This window comes from Poeciliopsis prolifica, unplaced genomic scaffold, assembly GCF_027474105.1.
Source record: "Poeciliopsis prolifica strain line A6 unplaced genomic scaffold, Auburn_PproV2 SCAFFOLD145, whole genome shotgun sequence".
In the NCBI taxonomy this organism is placed as follows: Eukaryota; Metazoa; Chordata; class Actinopteri; order Cyprinodontiformes; family Poeciliidae; genus Poeciliopsis; species Poeciliopsis prolifica.
This window is the reverse complement of record NW_026562520.1, coordinates 95,077-117,697: the sequence shown is the minus strand read 5'-3', so window position 1 is coordinate 117,697 and position 22,621 is coordinate 95,077. Positions and strand designations below refer to the sequence as shown.

The 22,621-nt window shown below is 40.7% G+C and overlaps 1 long non-coding RNA gene and 1 pseudogene across 1 annotated transcript; both read left to right on the top strand.

Annotated features, from left to right (window-relative positions):
* Positions 1–11,719: 11,719 nt before the first annotated feature.
* The window catches only part of LOC129355780 (chromatin remodeling regulator CECR2-like), a 48,341-nt pseudogene continuing 37,439 nt past the window's right edge, over positions 11,720–22,621 (top strand).
* LOC129355781 (uncharacterized) lies at positions 20,213–21,150 on the top strand. The gene is made up of 3 exons (XR_008605319.1): positions 20,213–20,484; positions 20,725–20,911; positions 20,994–21,150. It is a non-coding gene; the product is annotated as an uncharacterized LOC129355781 (long non-coding RNA).

Sequence of the window (22,621 nt, the reverse complement as noted above, 5' to 3'; positions counted from 1 at the left end):
GCCGCCACTCAGGGGCCGCTGCACAAACACCAGCATTGTCCTGCAGCTGAAGCCCCTCCTTCTCTCTCTCTCTTTCTCTCTCTCTCTCCCTCTCTCTCTCCTTCTCTCTTTCTCTCTCTCTCTCTCCTTCGCTCTCTCTCCCTCTCTCTCTCTCTCTCCCTCTCTCTCTCCCTCTCTCTCTCGCTCTCTCTTGCTTTCTGTGTGTGTGTGTCACAGCTACCAGCTCTACACTAACACATCCAACATAAGCTGTGGTGTGGACATGCAGACACTGATCAATAACTGGATCTCTGTGTGTATTTCATCTAGAAATGTAACTACACAAGCTGAGCTCCAACAAAGGAGGTTTTCCATCACTAATGAGCTCACTGTGCAACTCTCCTGCTGTTACATAATATCCACACAGACCCACTGAATGCCACAATGTTCACAGACTTCCAATTGGGACCAAAAGTGCGCTCCTGTTTTACTTTTATTTGGGAACAAAAGTTCCAGTACAAATGTTTACCCAACTTATATAAAAATACATGTCAGATATACTTAATAAAATAAATAAATAAAAAAATAAAATAAAAAAATAAAATAAACTCAGAGCATCCAGTTTCATTTTTATGTTCTATTTGATACATTTTACAATAATGTGAGAAATAATTCGTCAGGTTTTTTTATGAGCCTTCAGAATCAGAAGTATGGCTACTGTCGCTTTAAGTAACAGGGAAAGGCCAGATGATGATGTCATGGGTTTGGAGTCCTCTGATAGGTTAATTGGAGCCTGGACAGTGGCAGGGAGTTTAATTAATAAAAAAATATGTTAACAGTCAAAGTTAATTTTATTAAGTATATCTGACATTTATTGCAAGTGTACTACAAATCATTTACCTGCAGAACAATACAAAGCATGCCAGTTTAATATTTTTTTGGGCTAGATTAAAACATTTCAAGTTTATAAAAGTATACTTTTTAAAGGTATTATTTGATTTACAATCTATTTACAATCGTAAACCTAAATTAAGTTACTTAATTTGAGTTAATTGAACTATATTTACAGTACACTCTTACCTTTGTGACATATAATGTATTTTGAAAGTGTATAATGGAGGAAAAACCTCAACGCAAATGCATGTAGTAAAAGTCATTTTTATGCTGCTATATTAAATGTAAACACGAGTCAATGACTTCACCTCATACTTGGATCAAGATATACTAGAACTTTGTGGCAAATAAATAGTATAGCAAAGCACAAATTTAACTTTGTTTTATAAGATTTTCATCCAAAAACCAAGATTTTCTCACAAATTAAATTCTTTTGTGTAGCCTGCACAAAATAATAACCCCGTATTTTATTTTGGCGGGTCAAACCGGACAGCACGCTTTAAATTCGGGGTCAGAACTGCACTCGGATCTGCTCAATTGCTTTTGCTGCTGTCGCTGTGGCTGGCTGCTGGTGTTGGCGTTTTCCTAAATCGCTGAAGAATATTGCAAAATCGAGCCCAATTAACACAGCCGAAGGATTATATTGGGTATAGTCTGACAACTGCTCGACGGTGAGTCGTTTATTTTACGTCTTTTGTTTTTTTTTGTATAGTAGAAATGCGGTGGCGACACGCCCACTTAAAATGATGTACTGGCGTTTTAGAATGGTCTTGTAAACTAAAAGATCATTCTTTCTTTGTTAATTTTGTGGCCGAATAGAATATATATTCTCAATGAATTAAGAAAACCTTTTGATTTTTGTAAATTTGCCCTTTACGGATACTTTTAGTTACTTTTCATTGATTTTGTTAACGGCCAATGGAACTTTGGAATTGGTTAATTTCTTTAGGGTTGCGCAACAAACCAGAAAAAAAACTATTTGAAGTAGTAATTAAGTCAATTAAGTTTAATTGACTTTAATGTCAATTAAACTTGGATACAACTTGAAAGTGCACTTTATTAGATCTGTGACTTTATTAGATCTGTGACTTTATTAGATCTGTGACTTTATTAGATCTGTGATTTTACTAGATCTCTGACTACTTGATCTGTAACTTGATTCTAATCTGTAACATTAATGTGATTAATTTGAAACTCATTTGAATCATTTCTGATAAGTACTTTATGGAATATAACAATTTTTTGTAATGAATGTTTATGTGTCTCAAATAGCAGATTAAGCCTGTTACATGCTAATTTGTTTTATTTATGACCTTGTTTAGGTCAGGTTTTTTTTCCACCCCCGGTTTCAACCCAGGATGGTGAGCTACCAGATCACCGCAGCTTTGCGGTAGGACTAACTTGGACCAAATTGCTTTAGTTCTCTGGACCTATAGCCCTGGATCATGGACTAGGGAAAACAAAAGGACCTAGTCGGACTGTGATTGGTGGATCATTAATCACTCTGCATGTAAAGTACTGGACTTGAATGAGAAAAAGAACTCTTGGGTGTTATCGGGATTTATTTATTTATTTGTTTAATTATTGATTTATTTTTGTTGTTGTCTTCTTGTTGTAATTATTGTTTATACTCGTAGGAAAATACAAATATATATTATTATTATTGAATACCTCCCTAAATATATGCAAAGATATGCTTTTGAATACAATGACTTAAACTTACAACCTGTCTGTTGGTGTTTTATTCACATGCACGGGCTCCTCAGGCGAACCCTTCTGATTGCCTATTGCTATATTTGGCTGTAGTCAGGCGCCTAGCCTCAGTGAGCCTTACACTTGGTGAGCTAGCCAGGAGCCTGTGAGTGTGAATATTTTTTTGGGGGGTTCCTTAGTTACACTTTGAATATTTATTTGAGTTTTGAGGAGGAAAAGCTTGAGTAAAATATATAATATAGAGGGGAAAAGAAAAATAAACATGGATTTTGTTGCGCAATCTGGTATAAATGTATCACAGTCAGTGATGATTACTGGTGCTACTAATACCAAGGCCGATGAAGAAATACTTGATTGCTTGAGTAGCTATGGTAAGCTTAGTCGCACTCTGTATGTAACTGATTCCTCAAGCACTTTTTTTAAAAACCTGATCGTTGAATTTGCGGATTCCACTGCTTTTTCCGCATTGCAACCGCTTTTGCCTTATACTTACTCCTCTCAAACAACTACTGATCTTGTGTTCCGTGTCACTGCTTTGGCACTCGAGTACGCAGCCACAGTCGATAGCAGCAGTAGTCATCAGCCCAACTATGTCGTTGAACTTAAGAAAATCGCTGAGCAGAGCGGCCATCGTTTTGAAGATGTATTAAAGGTAATAATGAGCCAGATCGGCCAACATTTGCATGCAGCAGGAGCCGACGACAATTTTGGAGGTGATGCTGGCATTAGAGATGATGATGATTATGACGACGACGATGACGATGAAGAGGGTGGAACAAAGGTAAAAGAGGAAGAGGATACATTCATTGCTCGACAGCCAGTGCAAACAGGATTGAGATCAGGGTCATTATCCTCACTTCCTCCTGCTCATTCCTCTGCGGAGCAGGGAGCACGACCTCGACGCAGGAAACCGGAACCAGCTTCAAGGCTGACACTGTCCATCAATGACCTCAATCCACCTCAAATACAACGGGTTGTTGTTGAACATGTGGTCAGAAATGCTGATTTGACTGGTTCAACCTCACTTCGTCTTCGAACTTTTTCTGGACGGCTTCCTAAGCCGAGTAATGAAGCGGATTTTGAGTTCTGGCGTTCCCAGATTGAGTCTCTGCTTGCTGACCCCAGCTTTCCTGCGCTGCATATCACCAGAAAAATTACAGAAAGCTTGTCATCACCTGCAGCTGACTTGGTCAAAGGTTTGAGCCCCAACACATCACCAGCGATTTTGCTAAATATACTGGATTCTGCCTTTGGGACAGTGCAGGACGGTATGCCCAATATTTAAACATTCTCCAGAATCCAGGGGAACGACCGTCCAGTTACCTTCAAAGGCTTCTGCTTACTCTTAACACTGTTGTGAAGCAAGGAGGAATTTCACCTGCAGTCATTAATAAACATCTATTGAAACAGTTTTGTCGGGTGCTGGGACAACACTGTCATAACCAAGTTACAGCTGGAACAAAAGAAAGATAACCCACCATCTTTCTCTGATTTGTTGTTGCTATTGAGAACAGAAGAGACAGACAGTATGCTAAAGAATCACTTATGAAAAAAAGCATATGGGCACATCAAAACAGAAAGTTCATATCCAGTCCCAAAGTGCCTGTCCTTGTGGACATTCTGCACCCAATGAAGAGCTGAAAGAAATGAAAAAAAGAACTTCAGAAATTACAGCAGCAAATGTCTCAACTTCTGTCCAAGAAAAGTTCAACTGAATTCAAGTCCATGCCAACACAGAAGAAATCATACTCTTCTTCACCTCAGTCAAAAACCAAGCCCAAGCCCTGGTACTGTTTTAATTGTGGAGAAGATGGTCATCTTTCCTCCTCCTGCACAAGTAAAGCAAACCCTAGTCTTGTTGAGCAGAAAAAGAAACTGTTACGCCAAAAGCAGCAAGCATGGGATGAAAAGAACTCAAAATCTTTAAACTAAGAACAGCTTCTATTGTGGGACACACAGAAGCTGTGCATATGAACAGTCCCAAAGAACGCCAGATAAAGACAGTGCCACGAGGTCTTGTTGGCACAAAGAGTACAGGCCAAGTTCAAATAAAAGGAGATTGGTTCAACTGCCTCCTTGATTCTGGCTCACAGGTTACTACTATCCCCTACTCCTTCTACAATACTTACCTCAGGGATCATGAAATTAAACCAATAAGCAACCTGTTGGAAATAGAAGGAGCTAATGGACAAACAGTGCCTTACCTGGGATATGTAGAGATTAACATAACCTTCCCGCCTGAATTGTTTGGTTTACTTGTTGAAGTCGACACACTCACTCTTGTTGTGCCTGATATTAAACCTTCTCAACATCTGATTCTTATTGGCACCAACACCTTAGATGTTGCTTATAGCAAACATTTTGATACCCATCCTGATGACTCATTTCAACCTTTGATGTCAGGCTATATAGCAGTGTATAAGATCCTCCAACACCGCTATGCCCAGAGGTTGAATGACTATAATGCAAATGTCACCCTGCAGTCTAATCAGCCTCAACTCATCCCTGCTGGCCAAACCACAGTTGTAGAAGGTTGCTTGGCTGCAAGATTATGGCAAGATGTAAAACAAGTCCTCCTTGAACATCCAAATTCTTATGCTCTCCCTGGTGGGCTTATGGTAAAAACGTGCCTCATTGACTTGCCTCAACATAGGCCCTGTCATCTGCCAGTTGTGGTAAGCAATGAGTCTGACCATGAGATTCATATTCCAGCACGAGCAGTCATAGCAGAAATCAGCACTTTCCAGAGTGTTATCTCCCAAGAGCAAAAAGTTCAGAATTCAACCCAGTCTACAGAGTCACTACAACAATCTCAACCACATTACAACTTTGGAGATTCACCTTTATCTCCTGAATGGAAGCAGCGAATCACCGAAAAACTCAACAGTATCCCTGAGGTGTTTGCAAAGCATGACTTGGACTTTGGCCGGACAGACAAGGTTAAACATCAAATCAAGTTGTCTGATCCCACTCCTTTTAAACAAAGGCCAAGACCAATCCACCCTCAGGATGTCGATGCTGTCAGAAAACACTTGCAAGAACTTTCTGATTCAGGAGTAATAAGAGAGTCTAATTCGCCATTCGCTTCCCCAATAGTGGTTGTTCGCAAGAAGAACGGCAGTGTACGCCTTTGTATTGACTATAGAAAATTAAATCTCCAGACAATAAAGGACGCCTATGCTCTACCAAAGCTGGAAGATACCTTTTCTGCCCTTTCTGGATCAAAGTGGTTCACTGTGTTAGACCTCAAGTCAGGATATTACCAGATTGAAATGGAGGAAAAGAATAAATCCAAAACGGCCTTTGTTTGTCCATTGGGGTTTTGGGAATTCAACCGCATGCCCCAAGGGGTCACTAATGCCCCAAGCACATTCCAACGGTTGATGGAAAAATGCATGGGGAGCTGAATCTAAAAGAAGTTTTGGTCTTTATTGATGATTTGATTATTTTTGCACCCACTCTGGAGGAACACGAAGAACGCCTGATGAATGTTCTCAACAAACTTAAAGACTTTGGGTTGAAATTGTCTGTTGAGAAATGTGTATTTTTTCAAACATCTGTGAAATATCTTGGGCATGTAGTGTCCCAGAATGGTGTTGAGACTGATCCTGATAAGATCAAAACACTTACTTCCTGGCCAGTACCCAAGAACCTGAAAGAATTGAGATCTTTCCTTGGTTTCTCTGGATATTACCGCCGTTTTGTTCAAGGATATTCAGTCATAGTTAAGCCACTGCATGACCTCACTGCTGGTTATCCGCCATCCCAGAAGAAACTGAGGTCAACTGTGAAACCAGAAAATTACCTGAACCCCAAAGCACCATTGGAGGACGGTGGACACCAGTGTGCCAGCAGGCCTTTGAAACCATCATTAAGAGATTAACTTCTGCTCCTGTACTGGCATTTGCTGATCCACAGAAGCCCTACACACTCCACACTGATGCCAGTTCTACTGGTCTTGGTGCGGTGTTGTATCAGGAGCACGACAGAACAAACAGAGTTGTGGCATATGCCAGCAGAGGTCTCTCGTGAAGTGAGTCTAAATACCCAGCTCATAAATTAGAGTTTCTCGCTCTAAAATGGGCAGTAACGGAGAAATTTAATGATTATCTGTACGGCACTCAGTTCACAGTTGTCACAGACAGCAATCCACTAACTTACTTGTTGTCCTCAGCAAAACTCGATGCCACCAGTTACAGATGGCTTGCAGCCTTGTCTACATTCACGTTCAAGATCAATTACAGAGCTGGAAAGCAGAACATGGATGCTGATGGATTGTCTCGGAGACCTCATGGTGAGCTGTCTGATGATCTTATCTCCAGAAAGGAACACGAACGAGTCCTGAAATTCGTTCAGCAACACCTAAATGAACCAGATTATGTCCCTATTGACCAACCCACCATTGAAGCGGTTTGTGCTCGTCACATGGTGTATAGTAGAGGTGTACATCTTGACAATGCTCTGGTGTTGTCTATGTCCGCCCATGTCAACAGCCTACCGGATAGTTTTACTGACGATGAACAGTTCAACTCCTCTTCTCTTCCTCAATTCTCATTAGATGACATTGCAGTCAAACAGCGTGACGACCCTGTTATCCGCCATGTCATAGCTACACTCGAAGGAGGAGAGTCACCATCACCATCAGTGAGGGAAGAACTTCCTGAATTGCCCCTGCTACTGCGAGAAGTAAACAAACTGGAGCTCCAAAACAACCTTCTCGTTAGGAGGAGACAAGTGGGAAGTGAGCCAACATACCAACTAGTATTACCTCAGAGGTATCGAGCTGCTGTGCTACACCAACTGCATAACCAAATGGGTCATATGGGAATTGAAAGAACTCTCGATTTAGTCCGTTCCCATTTCTACTGGCCCAGAATGTTCATCGACGTGTTGACAAAGTCAGAACTTGTGAAAGGTGTGTGAAACGCAAATCATTGCCTGAGCGAGCTGCACCTTTGGTCAACATCAAAACCACTCATCCATTGGAGTTGGTGTGTATGGATTTCCTTTCTGTAGAACCGGATCGCAGAGTCAAAGACATTCTTGTCATAACAGACCACTTCACAAAGTATGCCATTGCTGTGCCTACTCCAAACCAAAAAGCCAGAACTGTTGCAAAGTGTTTGTGGGACAATTTCCTTGTGCACTATGGTATTTCGGAAAGATTGCACAGCGATCAGGGTTCAGATTTTGAATCGCGAACCATTCGAGAGCTCTGCAAGATGGTCAATATCCACAAAATAAGAACCACTCCATACCATCCAAGAGGAAACCCTGTTGAGCGTTTTAATCGGACACTGCTGGACATGTTGGGAACGTTAACCGAAAAGGAAAAAACTCATTGGAAAGACTTTGTAAAACCGCTAGTGCATGCCTACAATTGCACGAAAAACAATGTTACAGGATACTCACCATATGAGCTGATGTTTGGACGCCAACCTCACCTACCAGTGGACTTAGCCTTTGGACTGCCATTGAGTAGGGACGGATTTACCTCCCATACGCAGTATGTGCAGAAGTTAAAGTCCACCTGGAGGAAAGCTATAAACTGGCTAGTAGGAACTCAGCTAAGGTGATGCAACGTAACAAGACTCGATTTGATCGAAAAGTTACTGCATCAGACCTGGACATTGGAGACAGAGTATTGGTGAGGAATGTGCGACTAAGAGGGAAACACAAGCTCGCAGATAAATGGGAGTCATCTGTATATATTGTTGTGAAGAAAGCCGGCAATCTTCCTGTGTACACAGTCAGACCAGAAAGCCAAGACAAACCACTAAGAACCCTACATCGAGACCTTTTATTACCATGTGGGTACTTACCAGTTCCTGAGGAGGAAATACCTACCAGAGACAAAAACAAATCTCCTGTGTTTTCCCCAGTACCTGCTGCTGATGATGACCAAGCAGAGGATGAACTAATCAATCCACCTCTGCACATTCCACTATCTTTTGAACCTGGTCAAATTTACAATTGACCTTGATCTACCTCCTGCTGAGCAGCCTGTCGACTTCACACAATTCCCAGGACCTGTCACTGAAGAAGACCGGGACACTGAGGAAGATGAACCAAAACCTGTGGAAGGAACCACAACTGTTGAAAAGGAACAACTAGCAACAGGCAGTGAGGAACCTGAAATTGATTCTGGACAAATCACTTCTGCAGAGGTCTCCAGAGCTGATGGAAGTCTCTCTCTGGATCCTGATACGCCAGAATCTGACAAGGCAGGACTTGACATACAAGAGCTTGATGTGCCAGACATTTCCAGCTATGCTGAAGAACCTCAAGAACAGTGGAATCAGTAGCTCTGGATACTGAAGACCAACCCCTGAGACGTTCCAGCCGTACAAGACATCCACCAGCTCGGCTACAGTATACTAAACCTGGCAACCCATTATTGAAAAGCATCCAGACTTTGCTTCATGGATTGAGTTCTGCTTTCTCCTTCGCCCATCAAGCAGATGAAGAAGAGCAGTTGATTGCTTCATACCCCAGCCACCTATCTGCTGCCAGCCTACTACATGTGCGAGGACGTACATGGGATCAGGAGGGGAGAGTGTAGCCTGCACAAAATAATAACCCCGTATTTTATTTTGGCGGGTCAAACCGGACAGCACGCTTTAAATTCGGGGTCAGAACTGCACTCGGATCTGCTCAATTGCTTTTGCTGCTGTCGCTGTGGCTGGCTGCTGGTGTTGGCGTTTTCCTAAATCGCTGAAGAATATTGCAAAATCGAGCCCAATTAACACAGCCGAAGGATTATATTGGGTATAGTCTGACAACTGCTCGACGGTGAGTCGTTTATTTTACGTCTTTTGTTTTTTTTTGTATAGTAGAAATGCGGTGGCGACACGCCCACTTAAAATGATGTACTGGCGTTTTAGAATGGTCTTGTAAACTAAAAGATCATTCTTTCTTTGTTAATTTTGTGGCCGAATAGAATATATATTCTCAATGAATTAAGCAAACCTTTTGATTTTTGTAAATTTGCCCTTTACGGATACTTTTAGTTACTTTTCATTGATTTTGTTAACGGCCAATGGAACTTTGGAATTGGTTAATTTCTTTAGGGTTGCGCAACAAACCAGAAAAAAAACTATTTGAAGTAGTAATTAAGTCAATTAAGTTTAATTGACTTTAATGTCAATTAAACTTGGATACAACTTGAAAGTGCACTTTATTAGATCTGTGACTTTATTAGATCTGTGACTTTATTAGATCTGTGATTTTACTAGATCTCTGACTACTTGATCTGTAACTTGATTCTAATCTGTAACATTAATGTGATTAATTTGAAACTCATTTGAATCATTTCTGATAAGTACTTTATGGAATATAACAATTTTTTGTAATGAATGTTTATGTGTCTCAAATAGCAGATTAAGCCTGTTACATGCTAATTTGTTTTATTTATGACCTTGTTTAGGTCAGGTTTTTTTTTCCACCCCCGGTTTCAACCCAGGATGGTGAGCTACCAGATCACCGCAGCTTTGCGGTAGGACTAACTTGGACCAAATTGCTTTAGTTCTCTGGACCTATAGCCCTGGATCATGGACTAGGGAAAACAAAAGGACCTAGTCGGACTGTGATTGGTGGATCATTAATCACTCTGCATGTAAAGTACTGGACTTGAATGAGAAAAGAACTCTTGGGTGTTATCGGGATTTATTTATTTATTTTGTTTAATTATTGATTTATTTTTGTTGTTGTCTTCTTGTTGTAATTATTGTTTATACTCGTAGGAAAATACAAATATATATTATTATTATTGAATACCTCCCTAAATATATGCAAAGATATGCTTTTGAATACAATGACTTAAACTTACAACCTGTCTGTTGGTGTTTTATTCACATGCACGGGCTCCTCAGGCGAACCCTTCTGATTGCCTATTGCTATATTTGGCTGTAGTCAGGCGCCTAGCCTCAGTGAGCGTTACATTTGCTATTTACGTCAGAATAAAACTTGTCACCGACGAACCTGAAGCAACGAGATGGGCGAACACTGACAGCTACTGCCACCTGCTGGACAACCGGAATGCTAACAGGCAAAGCTGCAGCGTTGTAAAAATGTTCAAATAAATACAAAAAATTGTTTTAAAAATTAAATACAAAATAATAATGAAAAGATTCAGTGTGTCTGCACTCAAAAAGATTTTCCCAAAATAGAACTAAAGATACTATTTTTAGAAAACCTATTGCAGATTTCCACAGTTTTGTCATTAAGAACCAAAATAATATTAAAAACAAACGGCATAATAGACTAGAGTAGTCTAAAACACTTCAAACCAAAGTGTTAGCGTGGTAAAGTCTTTACAAGAGCTGCCATACAAGAACTGTTCACACCTCTTAATGTAAAACGAACCTTCTGCTTTTCTAGTTATTGCACATAAAAATGAAATAGATTTGATAGATTCCTAATAAAACGTAATAACGGTTAGTTTTGGTTTCTTATTTATTTGGATGCTTGGAGCCACAGTGATTCTGTCTATCTGCGGTGCTCGTGCAATACTTAATAACCACAGTAGGGGGAGCCCCAACGCAGCTTAACTTTCACTCAACACTGCCGTTCACAAAATACCCCTTTACCCGAGGTTAAGTCTTAATCTATACAGAACGAAATTCCCTAAAAAATACTAAACAACAATTAACAGAAAATCAGACTTAGACCACAAAATAGTAACGTTTGTTGAAGTGTACGTTAACAAGTTTAATAACAGTTTTAGACGAAACCAAATCGGAAGAAAAACAAAACTAGAATGAATCACCAGTCAGGCATTGCGTAACTTTTTCAGCTTCTTCGTCATTCTGTGTTTTACTATCGTTCCCTTTAAACGAGGAGCGCACCATCTAATTGGTGGGGTCCGGTCATATTTTCGCGGTTAAAAAAGCAAATCAAAATGTAAATATGTTGTGTCTGTTGTTACTGATTACGTAAAAACACTTCCGCTGGATTGGCGTTTTTATATGTCTTTAGAAGTAGTTTATTAACTGGTGTTGACTAGGTGATCCCCCCCATGTTGCAGCCGGAATGGTACGGTCCATTCCATCTGTTCGGCTCGGTTGAGACACTGATTCAAGCGAGTCATAGCGCTCCGCTGGTCGCAATGGCAACCGCTCCAACAGAAGGGAGCGACAACTTTCTTCTTGTTTGTAATGTTCCGGAGGAGTTCTGAGTCACTGAAGAAGCTACTTTCCTATGTGAGGAAGGATCGTTACACACTTTGAGTGATCCCAAAATGTCCCAGGGATGTCCCGTTTCTGTGGAAGAGGTCCAGTCCTGGTGGGAAGTCCCCGCCATAGCCCACTTCTGCTCGCTGTTCAGGACGGCGTTCCGGCTTCCAGACTTTGAAATAGAGGTAAGGGTTTATTCGCGGCGGCTTGCGGCCACACGGATGTCCTTTAATCCGGAAATGAGGAGCTGTTTGTGTCAGCACTTTCTGCTTACGTGATCGGTCGGTCGCATTTGAGCCCGGCGGGGTTCGGTTAACCAGCTTATGGAGGCTTCTCCGAACTTCTCAGCCGTTAACGGCAATCCTGTTAGCTAACAGGAGCTTCAGGGAGCTTCAGGTGCTGCTCCCCGCGCCTGAAAGTTGGGAAATGTTTGAAAGAAGTTTACCTCATTTACTCCTGGCATTGTTCACATGTCTGCTGTAACATATTTACAGACACACACCAAAACAAGTAACTCCTAGAGGTCATGTTTGTTGTTATTTGCTCCGGGTTTCGCTAAAGAGCAACGATTTGGTTCCAATCTGCTCGGAGAAACTATCCACAACACGAGTAATCACTCTAAACCTTCGTTTTCTAGGACGTTATTAACCTCAACCGCCATTGTGGAAACATCTAATTAATATTCGCGTTAATCGTTGGGTTGCTCTCCGTTTATCCACCGAGTCCGGAGCTAAAGTTAAGTTCACGGTGTGAGGTTCGGAGTTTATTGTCTCAGCCATCTGGCTCTGGTCGCCATAGGGACGCAGATGCTGTTTTCAGGCATTGTTTGCTCCTCCAGCCCGTCTTGTTGCCAGAAACGGCGGCTTTTAACGTTAAAAAACGCCGCAGGTCGATCACTGCCAGTTGCCAAGGCAACGTCCTGCACGTGCTCCCGTTCTTTGTGGAGGAAAAAAAAGTTAATTTACACGTTATTATCTGACAATGCAACTTCATCAGTGTCCACCCCCTCTTCCTCCTCCTCCTCTTCCTCCTGCCGCTGCTCACTGTAAAGCCCTCCGCCCCACAGTACAGTATGAACAGGGAGCTCTGCTTCATGGAGATGCTTTGCTCTGCCCCGCCGGGATGGATTGCTTTTTAAAGAAATTGGTGGGGTCAACATCAGCATCAGCCTCCATCACTCAGCCGTCCCCACCCCCTTCAGCAGGAAAACACGTAGGCAGCGGCTTTGTTGTTAAACGAAGTGAGCCAGATGGGGGATCGCGTTGCGCCCAGTTTACACGAAAGTTGAGGGTCTTATTGTTGCTCTGGCTCCTTCACATGGGGCTTTGTTTTAGATCAGATAGCTCAATGTATTTTCACTTAAAGCCTGAATTTATATCAAGTCACTTTTACTGCAACTTAAATTAATCAGAGATGATAAATGTGGACATTACATCTAGTGTCATTTTAGACATGATGCTAATTAGATCCACCAGGCACTTCAGTCTGGGAATGCTGTTTATTGTTTTACAACAACCATCACAGTACTATAAGTACAACTCTGTATTCATTCCACTGTATTTACAGCAGTGTATCTCATGAGCTGCAAGTTCTGTTTTTTCTCAATGTGAAATTAGTTTTACTAATTGAATTTCAACACACATTTTCAATCAATTAAGATCCTTTTACTGAATTGTGTTAAATCTTTTATCTCATGAATCCCAATAAAAATGTCATATTAGGGTATGTACTTATGTGAATAAGTACTTATTCATAATTATGTAAACATTATATTGTAGTTTCAAGTAATTATTTGATTCAAAGTTGTATAGTCAAAATATATGCCCAATATATTTTAGTACTTCTAAAATATATTTACTTGTCATTCATTGCTGTTTTTTGTGAATGTTGCAGTGCATCAGATTGACAGGCGTATCAGAAACACAACACAAAGGATGTGGCTCAGGAATTGTGGAAAATTTAAATTTTTATGATTTTTAACTCGTTAAAATTGATGTAGCCAATTAATCAAAATGAATGCATTAAAGTCCCAGCCCTACTTATCAATACTAGTATTAATCAGTGCTGCTGAAAAGCTTCAGACTCAAAATTAGAAATAGGTTTTAGAATTAAACACGTTATCATGAGCAGAATACATAAATAAGACTAAATGTATTAAATATTCCAAACCAAGCTCAGGAGTTGAGATTATTTCCTAAGTTTATCAGTAAAAGTACATATATTTAGTATGATGGGGACAGGCAGCATCTAACATTTGTGGTATTCATACGTATTTGACTGGATTTAGGATAAAAGAGGGATGAAGATAATTAGCTGCACTAGTCCATAAGGGCTGGATCTCTTATGCACCTGAGTGCCTTGATTTGTAGTTTTATGATTCGTTTTGCAGGTCAGGCATAATTTGAGTCATTCGTTTTGCCAGTGCTGCTCTGCTGCTGCAGCCTAGTATGAATAATCCATTCATCTGGAACCGCATCACTAAGCAAATCACACGTGTGGCTACACCCTCAGCTGGATGCAAGGACACTGAGATTGATGCAGAAGTCTCACACTTTGACATCTTAATTAGATGCAGGGTTGTTCAAGGTTATAACTCTTTGGTACTCCGCTTAATTACCAGCAGTTGCATTTATAATACTAACTGTACAGTAAACAGCTGTCTGATGTTAATGTTTCCCCCCCAGGTCCCACAACTTCTAGTTTATGAACACATCAACTCACAACAATTTTTAAAATGGAGAGTCTAGAGAGACTAAATGGCAATAAATGTGTAATTGTTTAATTTCCAGTTGGATTCCAAACTGCTTTCAAACTTTTCTGCTTTATTTGGTGTAGTTCTTTGGGAGTAATGGAAATAGTTGGAACTGGTAAGTGAGACCACAAAGAAGGTCCTGCAGTTTTTCTGCATGCAGTCCGGATGTTTCTGCATTGCATTAAAACAGTTTTGGGTGGAAAAATGGTGGCTGCCTCTCTATCATTTGTCTCTGGAAAAATTTGCAAAAAGTAAGTCAGATCTTTTCTGTTCCTTTGCTTCTGAAGGAAGTGAAGCAGTGTTACCCAACCTGAGAGGTATATATAAAATTAGACATGTATAAATCTGGAAAATCTGATTCTCCAGGGTTGGATTGATGTTGAGATTACTTCCTTTATCTTTGATAAAAACTCAAGATTTTGTCCAACTCACTGCTGAGAAAGGAATGCACTTTAATTCAAAATTCAGAATGTGTGGATTACTTTGCCAACGGCGAGAACCTTTAAGTCTGGACTGATTCACACGCAAAAAACATTTACACTTCCATTAAGTTTTGGAAAAGTTTATTAAAACAGATCATAAGCTCTGTTCTGTGACTTTCCAAAAACCTAGATCTACGTTATAAACACATAAACCAATTCTTTAAGGTGTTACAGATTTTTAAGAACAGTCGATCCAAGCATTCCCATTAAAGGCAGTGAATTAGCCTGTTAGCTCATTGCTGAACTACAATGTTGTGTTGCAGAGTTGCAGAACACAACTCTCGAAGTAAGAGGTTTCTGGCCACTCTCACTACTTCTTGGCTCTGGATTAAGATATAAAGTCAACCTAACGGATCAGCTGTGCTCAAATCATTCTGGGCATTTGAACAAAATGTCTCAAAAACTTCTGGAAATATCTGGAATTTGATTCTGGAAAAGTTTAGAACTCTGTTTCTTTCAGCCGATTACCTGAATCCATGGCTTTCAAACTGTCAGTTTGATGGCGCTCTAATGGTATTTCTGCGTCTGAGTGAAATGCTAAGCTAATTAAGGACTCTGTGATTAGACTTACTGAATCCCAAGACAGAAAAATCAACATGATTTCTGAACCGCAATTTCTTTGTTTTACTAGTAATCTTAAAATCCAGCATGTTTCATTTTTCAATGGTTTCAGTTTCATTAATTAGGGCTATTTTAAACTTAGTTTGTAATTGAATAAATACTGGCAAAAACATTTCAGTTCTTTGTTTAATAGAAAACGTTTTATTGCTTAAAAGCAAAATAATTCAAACATCACTTTTTGTCACACGTTTGAAGTTTTTTTCCAAGTGCAAAAAGAGATGAGAAATAAAACATTTCACATTTCTTGGAATTATTAATGAATTGTTTTGGCTCTGGATTAATTTCCGGAAGTTTTTGAATCCATAAAATCCTCATCATGCTTCGTTCTGGTCTGGACTTCTGACTTAAAGCTGAGCTGTGATGTGAAGAAGGTGAAGCTTGGAGACATTTTGTTGATCCAAATTTCAAAAAAATTTCGATGGATTAGTTCTTTGGAGAATAGTTTGTGCACCCCTGCAGAAACTTAAATGGGGAACAGGGAAAGGGTGCTGGTGGTTTCTCGTGCAACATAAGGGATTTCTGTTAGAAACATGTAACAAATGTTGAACATTGGTTAAATCTCATCCACTAGAGTCATTCTTGATGTAGAGCTTCAGGTGCTCTAAATGCTTTAAATACATTTTAAGGGTTCAACATTTGGGTAAATATAAAATGCATTTTCTTAGTAACTTAGTAACAGTTCTGCTTTTACCCCATATATATTATTATATCTTGGTCTGGAAAGCCAACTTTTGGACAGATATCATGTTTTAGATGCTGTGAGAACAGGATGATCTTGGAAAGGACTGATAGAAACGGCTCAGGATCTGCTGAACTAATGATTAAAAACTGGCTTGTTTATTTTATCCTGCTGTTCTTTTCACACAAACAGTTTTAACAGCAGCTTTAGGATTCTGAACATTTGGAACCAGCATGTTTACTTTTTGAGGACGTTGTGTCACAGAAATGAGAGGAAACTGCAGGCGGACATGTTTGTTTTGCTTAATGCCACATAGCAGCAACCAGACAAGCCGGGCCACTCATCTACTTCTGCTTTCGTCATGGCTACTGTAAGCGTTTTGGAGAATAAGATAGTAGTTGTGAAAGTTTATTAGGAAGTATGAACTTGATTTCAGTTTCTGCTCCTCCATATTCCACATATTTTCAGCTGGAAAGGATCAGTTGAGTGAAGCAGACAGCTTTAGCTTTAGAGCGGAAAGTGTTCAGATGAGAAGGCAGGAAGTGAGCAGCGAGCGTTCACTCTTCACTTTATTCTGCTGCTTGTCTTATTCTGGTCAGTTTCGTCTTTCATGTAAATCATCTAAACGCAGAAATATTCACATCATGTTTCCCACATCTGTTAGCTAGAGAGAAAAGATAAGTGAGGAAAAGTTCTGGTTCTGCGACAGGAGGCACCTCACTGCTGGAAAAATCAACGTTTCCCTTGTCGGTCTTTAGAACTACTGCAATGTGGGATCTGATGGGAAACACCGTAAACCAAAGAGTTTTAATCCTGTTGTGTTGCCTTATTGAGCAGCTTCCTGGTTTTCCCTCTGGTGTCCGGTGAGTCAGTGGGTGTGGACATTCATGCCTCCACAGGTTATAATCTAGAGATGGCCTGTTTTAATCATGCTCACAACCCTAATAACTAATTAAACAGATTATGTTTTTGTGCTTTTTGTTTCGTCCCCAGGTAGGTTTCTCATAGGGTTTTGATTATCTTGCAGTTTGTAAATTAGCCAGAGCCATAAATTCAGCAAAAAAAAAAAAAAAGTATATTTGGTCTATGAGACCAGGGTGAGATTTTAAAGAAACTTTTGATGTTATAAATTACAAATTGCATTGACTGGTTCCAGTCTGACCAAAAGGACAACTTCTTTGTGTCATTAGGTAAGCTCTCATTGGAGCAGACATCAGTCACAGGTGGGGAACCCCAAGGCTCAGGCCTGGACCTCTCCTATTTAATATCTACATTATTATTCACTGAATGGCTTAGCTCCAAAATACATTAAAGATGTTGTGTCAACATTCCAGACCTCTCAGGTCTTCTGGTTCTGGATGTAGAGCAGAACCAGAACCAAACATAGGGAAGCGGCATTCAGTTTCTATGCACCTCAAATCTGGAACAAACTCCCAGAAAACAGTCGAACACTGAGTTCATTTAAATCCAGACTAAAACCCCGCCTGGTTAGAGCTGCCTTTGATTAATAACATCTAGAACATTGATAAATATATTTGATGGTTATTATTCTTGATGTTATATTTAATTATTTTAATCCCACTTTCTAAACCGGGTCGGCGAGTTGGCGTGAATTATGTGAGGTTTCTGTTGCGCTCTCTCTGCCACTCTTGATTTGGCTACAACTTTTACACTGACGTAGTAATAATAGTTTAGAAATGTCACCAAAAGCTAAATGTTGTTAACTTGCTGTTTTGGAGCCTTTATTGAGTATATCTGTGAGGAAGTGAAAGTGAACCTGAGCGCTGAGTGTTCTGCCCAGCGAAGGCCCTTGTTTTCCCGACATGCATGAACAAATCCGTCATCTGGGACCTCGGTGTTTATTGACCTTTGAAACTGAAGCCAAAGTGGATTTTTGACAAATCCAGCGATCCAGGCCAGCAGCGCTGCAGTGGCAGCTTCTACCCAGGCTTCCCAACAAAGGAGCCCCTCACACATTGTCCTGTTTGTGACACACTTCACCGTGACTGGTTCCCACTTTCCTCCCACTCCAGACAGCGAGCCGGAGGATTAGAGCAAAGGAAACGAGTGAGTTAGGGGAAGGGCAGAGGAGGAAGTAGATGGAAGTGTCCTGGAGACGGCATTTAGGGGAGGGAGGAAGCTGAAGCACATTAGTTGGTGAGTGATGCAGAGGAAGAGCAGAGGGTCGACCCGGCGCGCCACTGTGCCTTACTTTCTGTCTCTTGTTGGTGTTTCTTTTGGCTGTGGATCAATGAGATGATGCCAGAGGTCCCGCCATCCTCTGTGGGGAGTCGCTCTGCCAGACATGGGCCCTGGTGCCAGGGGCCTCCGTCCTGGGCTTGTCAGTACGGCCCTGCTGAGAGCTTGTTTGGCACATGGTCGTCTGTTTTTACTACGCATCTTAATTAGCTGCTTGTCATTGTCCCTCTGAGATCAGGCGGCACTACAATTGGGTCTGGGTCTTGGGTTTAATAATAATTTAAAGCTTCTTGCATTTTGTGGCAATGTTAAAAAGATGTAAATGTAAACTCAAATATTTAAATTCTTTCATAAAGGAGAAAAAAACAAAAGAAAAGATCACTGAATTTGAGGAGCAGTTTCTGGTTTTTAATGAATCAGCAACTTTGAAGAGTGAAGAATGAAAAATTACAATCAACAGTTCATGAGAAAATTATTTAAACGTGCCATTAATTTGTTAAAGATGAAAGTAAACAAATAATTGATCAAATATAGAATAAAACAATTAAATGTCTTGATTATTATTATTATTTTTTAAACTAGATATAATTTTGTCATGATTTCATAAATTATTTTAGGTTCCTTTGCTGAACCACATTGTGAATTAATTTAAACTGTCAACTTCACCTTTCAGACTCAGTGGGTGGGATTATAGAAGCCCCTGATATCTGATTGGCTGCTTTCAACAGCAACTCAAGAACATCTTTCAAGTTTTCTAAGACTCTGAGGATGAAATATTTGCTGGAACTGTGGAAATGCATATAGTTTTTTCCAGTTTTTTTGTTGAAGTCAGATTTCTGTGTGACCGGTTTCCAACCCCACAGTTCTTCCCCAGCATCTCTGGGGAACAATGTTGGGTGGTAAATATGGCCGCCGAACGCTCTGTTTAGGCAGTAAATGGCCGCTGCAGCGCTCTGTTTACGGCGGTAAAGATGGCCGGTCTCTGGATGGATTGTGAAGTTGCTGAGTGACAGCATGGTCAGGAGACGGTCAACAGATGAAAGAAGCTGATAAACGGAAAGCTAACAGCTAACAGAGCTGCAGCCTCTGACCCGGTTCTGTTTGGATGTGGAGTCGGATCAGAAGTGGTCGGTTGGGATGATGCGTTCACTGACTCAGATTGCTTTCATCATGTGATTATTAGCTTTTCAGCCATAGTTTAGATTACCATCTGGATTCTTCCGCTGCTGAATTTTGACGCATGTTGGATAAAATGCGACATGAGCGTTCAGACTGCAGACACTTGATTTATTTCCACATATGGAAGTGGAACAGAGGTGATTTATTTTGGATCAAAGGATCAGAATTGAGCTGTTCAGACTGCGGTGAATAAGTTGGATATGTGTTGCATCAACCTGGTTTTATGTGAATGTAGACATTCATTTGATCCAATGGTATCAGAGCAGGGATGCATCCAAAAGTTGCAGAACGGTGGCCTGAAGGACTGGAGTTGGAGATTAAAAAAATATTGTAATGTTTCAGAAACAGGGATTTGTGACCTTTTGGTCTCGGTTCAATCTTTTAATGTTTTTGGTGTTCAGAATGTCGAGTGGGTGAAGTGGGCATGGAGTCGTGACGGACCACCCAGGCTGTTATCAGCAGCAGACCCACAAACTGGTGTTGTTTTCTGTCAGGGACCCTCAAATATGATGACCTCTTCCTCTGCGATGGCAGCCAGAAAAATAATAATAGACCATATCTTCCATATTGTAGAGCAATTTGGATTGTTCAGAAAGATAATATTTTATAGTTAACAAAGTGAATATAAGTTCTGACCTTAATTTTAAAACACAAGATGGAAACAGAACCTGGATGGGGGTGTCTGTTTACGTCTGCGATGGCTGCCGCTCCCCGCTTGGCGCCCCAGCCCCTGGCATCACCATGACTAAACCCCAGATGGTGGCTCTTTCTTTGGCTTCCCCCTGGAGGGTGGAGGCTCCTCACTCTGACTGGGTAAAGCTGCTGTGTGTGTGTGTGTGTGTGTGTGTGTGTGTGTGTGTGTGTGTGTGTGTGTGTGTGTGTGTGTGTGTGTGTGTGTGTGTGTGTGTGTGTGTGTGAGGGGAGGGGATCCTGGCGTGTGTGTGTGCATTTTAACCAGGATGATTGTGAAAGAAGATTTAGTCCTATTAGATGTAGCAGAAAAGGAAGAACAGCCTGCCTGTGAGCACATCCTTGTTTCTGTTGTGTAAATAGCAAGTGGATCACCAGAGAGAAAGAGATGCTCCCTCACGGCCCGGCGCCTCCTTGCCTCTGCTGGGGCTGTAGATGCAGCTCATAATGGTTGAAATGTGGCGAACCTGAATCCTGGCCTGGGATCTTTCAGCATGGAGTTTGGCTGCGTGGGTTTTCTCCCTAACACACTTCAGAAACACAACTCTTGGTTGGTGTAACAAACTTTACAAACAAGTCAGTATCTATTGAATAATCGTTTTCCAAGCCTTCCGTGTTCTTGTCATGTTCAGTCTGACCACACATTCAAGCCTCAGAGAAAAGCAGAAGGGAATTCAAATGCTCACATTGCAGCTGCTCAGAATCTTAGAGAAAACCAGAAGTCTTCACTTCTTCCATGCAGTCGTCCAGTGATGTCCTGCGATGGACCTGCGATGGACTCTAGACCAGGTGAAGGCAGACTCTGCGTCTTACCCAGTGACTGCTGGAGATGGACTCCAACCGACCATCTAACCTTTATATCAATTAATCAACAATACACAGACACATAAAAGTTAAGGTTTTGACCTGGTCTCCTTACAGAATCAGCATTTTCTGAATCCCAAACCGATAAAATTCAGTAAGAGTGAAACAAATTGTACACGTCAATCCTGAACCTGCAATTAGAGTATTATTACAGTTTTGATGAACGCAGATTGTTATTTATGAAGCCATTCACTCTAGTTGGGAGAAGAAAAATTTAGACTCTTAGTCCGTTATTTTACCAGCGAGCCATCTGGCCCAAATGCAATCACACCTACAATTCACTGAAATATAGTTTAATCAAGCAAACATTAGACGGTTCAACTGAATTACAAACTTTTCCTCATGAGCATGAAATAGTTTATTGGTCTGAACTGGCAGCAGGAAGGGAGGAAGTTCAAACATGGAGGCTTTAAATGACCCCGGAGCCACGAGGACCCTTAAAGATCAAACAGTTTTTTGCAAGTCTATTGTAATACGTTGTCACTTGTATGCTAAGTTAGGGGGCGATGGAGGATCATGCCACCCCTCCCCCTGATCTGATTGACAGCAGTACATGCATCAGATGGTTCCACATAGCCAGTGTGTGAGGGGGGGGGGGGCAGAGTGGTGCATGCACTTATTTTTCTGCCAGACTCATTGTGGTGACTCCCCATGGTTCCCACTCTCTGTCTCCAGTCTGAGGGGGTGGAGGCATTTGGGAGGAGGGAGTCCCTTTGCAGCTGGATGTGAAGCAAAACCAAAGGTGATGAAATGCTCACCAGGTCACATCTGGGAGGAACCGGCAGCTAACGGTTAGCTTCGGACATGCTGCTGTTTGTTCATATACAATAAATTAGAGTGTTATTGAAAAGCTAATTTATTTTAGAAACTCTTATCACTGAGTGATATAGGGATTCAAGTTATTGATTTCATTAGTTAATCTAAAGTTGATTGATGGACTAACAATTAATTGATAAGCTGCCATCTTTGATAAAAATTTTCTCTTGGATAAAAAGGGTCAATCGACTTTCCATAACATTAATTTTTCATATTATGCTGGATTATAGAAAAACTTAAGGAGAACGAGAACACGAAACACTGACAGTCATGAACGAAGTTCCTGAGCTTTAGGAACGCACACAAGATTTTACCTTATGCAGGTTTTTATGTGACATGTTTTTTGGTGTTGAGTATTTATGAAAGGAAGATTTCCTTTTATATTGAATCAATATTCTTAGTTTTGCACACAATGAGGGAAAAACATTTCAACATCTAGTAAACTAATGTTCTGTTGAACCACAGCAGTTTGTCTCATTTGTGTATTTAAGTATTTTATTTATGTTTAGTAGCTGATTTCAGAGTGTTTTTGTCAGCCAAATTTAGTTTACATTTATATATGATAATCCATTTCATTTTT